Below are 5,374 nucleotides of genomic sequence, written 5' to 3'. Positions count from 1 at the left end.
CGAAAGAACAAGAGGCAAGAGGGAGTTTCAAAGAATCGCCGAAACTTCAGAAATCATGGCTGCCAATGCTGCAAACAATGGAGGCAATAACGGTAATAATGGTGGCGCAGTAGAAGATCAAGCTAATGGCCGCAGCTTGAGAGATTACATTCTCCCTACTTTGACGGGAGTGCAGTCGTGTATCAGGCCACCGGCAGTGGATGCAAATAACTTTGAGACCAAACCTGCCATACTTCAAATGGTGCAGTCTTCGCCCGCTTTGGTGGCCTCCCTTCTGAAGATCCTAACCTGCATCTCTCTAACTTCATGGAACTTTGTGAAACTTTTAAAGTTAATGGAGTTAGTGATGATGCTATTCGACTGAGACTGTTCCCATTCTCTCTTAGAGAACGAGCCAAGAGTTGGCTAAACTCCTTGCCACCAAACTCTATCGCCACCTGGAATGATCTGGCAACGAAATTCTTGTCAAAGTTCTTTCCTCCAGCCAAGTCTGCAAAGCTGAGAGGAGAAATCAATAACTTTTGCCAACAAGATAATGAATCTCTCCATGAGGCTTGGGAGAGGTTTAAAGATCTGATCAGAAAGTGCCCTCATCATTGTATAGAGAAGTGGATGCTGGTCCACAACTTTTACAATGGGTTGGTAGGAAACACTAGAACTATAATTGATGCAGCAGCTGGAGGAGCCTTTATGAGGAAGAGTGCTAATGAGGCTTATGATCTATTGGAGGAGATGGCTCTAAACAATCAGCAGTGGCCAACTGAAAGGAGTCAATCAAAGAAGGTAGCTGGTGTGTTAGAGGTTGATGCCATCACAAAGTTGACAGCACAGGTTGAGCCATTGACAAAGCTAATTGCAGGGCAAGCTAAACAAGCCCAAGTTGTTTGTGAGCTTTGTGGAGGAAGTCATCATTTTTCAGAGTGTCAAGCTGATGTGGATGATTTGCCAATGGATGAAGCTAAAGCCATTGGAAATTATTCACAGAACAACAACAACAACTATGGGTTCAACCAGGGTAATAACCGAAGAAACAGTGGGTTCTATCAGCAACGAAATCAGAACCAGAATCAGAATCAACAGTTTAATCAGCAACAAACCTCTGGTGGAAATTCTAGTTTGCAGACAGATTTACTGCTTCAATTCATGACTGAAACTAGATCTTCAATCAAAGACCTGCAGACACAGATGGGCCAACTAGCAACTCAAGTAGCAACCCGTCCTCAAGGGAATTTGCCTAGCACAACTGAAGTAAACCCCAAGGAAAACTGCAAGGCAATTACCCTGAGAAGCGGTAAAAATTATGATGGTCCTAAAATGCCACAACTAGTGAATGGAGAAAAGGAGAATGAAGAGCAACAAATGTCAACCCCAACACCCACTTCAACGAAGGCTACTGAAAGTCGAACCACAGCAGTCTCCACCAACTAATAGTGATCACCATGTAAAAATACCATACCCTCAAAGGCTTAGAAAGTCAAGCTTAGACAAGCAGTTCACCAAATTCCTGGAAGTTTTCAAAAGACTTCACATTAACATTCCCTTTGCTGAAGCTTTAGAGCAGATGCCAAGTTATATGAAGTTTATGAAGGAAATCCTGTCAAAGAAGAGAAAGATGGAGGATTATGAGACAGTGGCTCTAACTGAAGAGTGCAGCGCCATCCTACAGAAGAAACTCCTTCCTAAACTCAGAGATCAAGGGAGTTTCACTATTCCTTATACTATTGGGAAAATTGAGGGAATAAATGCACTTTGTGACTTGGGAGCCAGCATTAACTTGATGCCTCTATCAGTGTTTAAAAGATTGCAGTTGGGTGAAGCAAAGCCAACAACAGTAACTCTCCAATTGGCGGACCGATCACTAGCCCATCCTAGAGGAGTCATTGAGGATGTGTTAGTTAAGGTTGACAAGTTCATCTTTCCAGCTGATTTCATCATTTTGGATATGGAAGAAGATAGAAATGTCCCAATTATTCTTGGGAGACCATTCTTGGCAACTGGCCAAGCCTTGATCGATGTTCAGAAGGGTGAATTAAAGCTGAGAGTCCAAGGAGAAGAAGTGGTCTTTAATGTGCTAAAGGCTATGACGTACCCAAAGGCAAGTGATAACTGTTTCTTCATTGACTTGATTGATGAAATGGTGAGTGAGAAAAAGCTGCTAGATGATCCTCTTGAACTAAGTCTAACTGAAGATGAATTGACGGAGCAAGAAGGACAAGAGATCATGGGGTATGTGAAGTGGCTCGATTCCTATGGGCCTTTGAACAGAAGATATTTTGAGGAATTGGGAGCAGTTCCAAAAGAGCTAAAGCCATCTACTGAAAAGCCTCCAGAACTTGAATTGAAGGTGCTTCCTAGTCACTTGAGGTATCAGTTTTTGGGTCAAGATAAAAAGCTGACAGTTATTGTTTCAGCTTCTCTCTCTGATGTGGAAACTGATAGACTTTTGAGGGTACTTCGAGCTCATAACAAGGCCATCGCTTGGACACTAGGTGATGTCAAAGGAATCAGTCCTTCAACAGTGATGCATCGAATTCTCATGGAAGACAATGCCAAACCAACTATTGATGCTCAATGAAGACTCAATCCACCCATGAAAGAAGTTGTCAGAAAAGAAGTAAGTGGTTGGATGCTGGAGTTGCTTATCCTATTTCAGATAGTAAGTGGGTTAGCCCGGTGCAAGTGGTCCCGAAGAAAGGTGGAATGACGGTGATCAAGAATGAAAAGAATGAGTTGATTCCTACAAGAACAGTCACTGGTTGGAGGATCTGCATCGATTATAGGAAACTTAACAAAGCAACAAGAAAAGATCACTTCCCTTTGCCCTTCATTGATCAAATGCTAGACAGATTAGCGGGGCAAGAATATTACTGTTTTCTTGATGGATATTCTGGATACCACCAGATAGCTATAGCACCTGAAGATCAGGAGAAGACTACTTTCACATGTCCCTATGGTACCTTTGCTTTCAGAACAATGCCCTTCGGCTTGTGCAACGCCCCTGCTACTTTTCAAAGGTGTATGATGGCTATCTTTTCAGATTTGATTGAATCTTGTATTGAAATTTTTATGGATGATTTCTCAGTGTTGGTTCTTCCTTTGATCATTGTTTGGAAAATCTGGAAAAAGTGCTAACAAGGTGCGAGAAGTCTAACTTGCTGTTAAACTGGGAGAAGTGCCACTTTATGGTAACAGAAGGAATTATTCTTGGGCACAAAATTTCAAAGGCAGGAATTGAGGTGGATAAGGCAAAGGTTTCAACAATAGAAAATTTTCCACCTCCAGTTTTTGTAAAAGGAGTGAGGAGTTTCCTAGGACATGCTGGCTTCTACCGCAGATTTATCAAGGACTTCTCCAAAATCTCAAAACCTTTATCTAGCTTACTTGTAAATGGAGTTCCATTTGAGTTTGGAGAAGATTGTTTAAAAGCTTTCAAGATTTTAAAGGAGAGATTGATTACAGCACCGATAGTAACTTCACCAAATTGGGAATTGTCGTTTGAATTGATGTGTGACGCAAGTGACTATGCCATTGGAGCGGTTTTGGGTCAGAGAGTTGACAGAGTATTTCACACAATCTACTATGCTAGTAGAACTCTGAATGATGCTCAATTAAATTACGCCACTACAGAGAAAGAAATACTGGCAATAGTGTTTGCTTGTGACAAATTTCGACCCTACCTGATTGGAAATAAGGTAATTGTCTACACAGATCATTCAGCAATCAAATACCTTATGACCAAGAAGGACGCAAAACCAAGACTGATTCGGTGGGTACTTTTACTTCAAGAGTTCGACTTAGAGATAAAAGATAAAAACGGCACCGAAAACCTGGTAGCAGACCACTTGTCAAGATTAGAGCTGCAAGAGAGTCAGAATACAAAGGAGGTACAAATAAATGAGCAATTTCCTGATGAACAACTCTTTAGTGTGAGGGAAAACCTGATGTGAATGCAGTGGTACGCTGACTATGTTAATTTCTTGGCTGCAAAAATAACTCCACCCGAGCTTACGCGTCAACAATTGAAGAAATTCTTTTCTGAGGTGAAACATTACTATTGGGAAGAACCAATCCTCTACAAGCACTGCGCTGATCAGATAATAAGGAGATGTGTGCCTGAAGAGGAGATGTATTCTATCCTAAATCACTGTCATGCTTTACCATGTGGGGGACATTTTAGTGGAAATAGAACAGCTGCAAAGGTGTTGCAAAGTGGATTCTTTCGGCCAACGCTATTCAAGGATGCTACTACTTTTGTAAAGGCATGTGATCGTTGTCAACGAACAGGTAATATCTCAAGAAGAAACGAGATGCCTTTAACAGGAATTTTAGAAGTTGAATTGTTTGATGTGTGGGGAATAGACTTTATGGGTCCTTTTCCTTCATCCTTTAGCAATCAGTACATTCTTTTGGCTGTTGATTATGTGTCTAAATGGGTCGAAGCTTCAGCTACACCTCAAAATGATGGAAAGACAGTTCTCCGCTTCTTACAAAAGAACATTTTTACTCGGTTTGGTACTCCTCGAGCAATAGTAAGCGATGAAGGGAGTCACTTTTGTAACAAGCAGTTTGAAGCACTTCTTTCAAGATATGGTGTCCGACATCGAACTGCTTTACCATACCATCCCCAAAGTAATGGCCAAGCTGAAATTTCTAACCGGGAGATTAAGATGATTCTAGAGAAAACAGTGCAAAGATCAAGGAAAGATTGGTCAAGAAAATTAGATGACGCATTGTGGGCATACAGAACTGCTTTCAAAACACCGATTGGCATGTCCCCATATCGGTTGGTGTTTGGAAAGGCTTGTCATTTACCGGTGGAGTTAGAGCATAGAGCTTTTTGGGCCATGAAGACTCTTAACATGGAACTAAAAGCTGCAGCGGAGAAAAGACTGTTACAGCTGAATGAGCTAGATGAGTTTCGGAACGAAGCCTATGAAAACGCAAAGATATACAAGGAGAGAACTAAAAAGTGGCACGATCAAGGTCTAATACGGAAAGAGTTTCAACCAGGGTAGCAAGTGTTACTCTTTAATTCAAGGCTGAAACTGTTTCCTGGAAAGTTGAAATCAAGGTGGTCGGGACCATTCACGGTGGTCAAGGTGTTTCCTTATGGAGCGGTGGAGTTAAAAGGTGAAAGTCCAACAACTTTCAAAGTTAATGGACAGCGTTTAAAGCTCTACTTGGGAGGTCAGTTTGACCAAGCCAAGTCCGCCATGATCTTGGCGCCACTTTGAAGTGCAAGGCTCAGCGTCCAGCTGTATGACGATAAAGACAGCGCTTCTGGGAGGCAACCCAAGTATTATTTTTCGTTAGACTTTTGATTATGTTTTAGTATGTTTTAGTATTGTTAATATTTTCAATTTTTAGATTAGTA

The 5,374-nt window shown here is 41.5% G+C and overlaps 1 non-coding gene across 1 annotated transcript; it reads right to left on the bottom strand.

Annotated features, from left to right (window-relative positions):
- Positions 1 to 495: 495 nt before the first annotated feature.
- LOC133032880 (small nucleolar RNA R71) lies at positions 496 to 602 on the bottom strand. The gene has a single exon (XR_009685465.1). It is a non-coding gene; the product is annotated as a small nucleolar RNA R71 (small nucleolar RNA).
- Between the last annotated feature and the right edge of the window lie 4,772 nt (positions 603 to 5,374).

Source organism: Cannabis sativa, chromosome X (genome assembly GCF_029168945.1).
Source record: "Cannabis sativa cultivar Pink pepper isolate KNU-18-1 chromosome X, ASM2916894v1, whole genome shotgun sequence".
Lineage (NCBI taxonomy): Eukaryota > Viridiplantae > Streptophyta > Magnoliopsida > Rosales > Cannabaceae > Cannabis > Cannabis sativa.
This window is presented reverse-complemented; position numbering and strand designations above follow the sequence as displayed.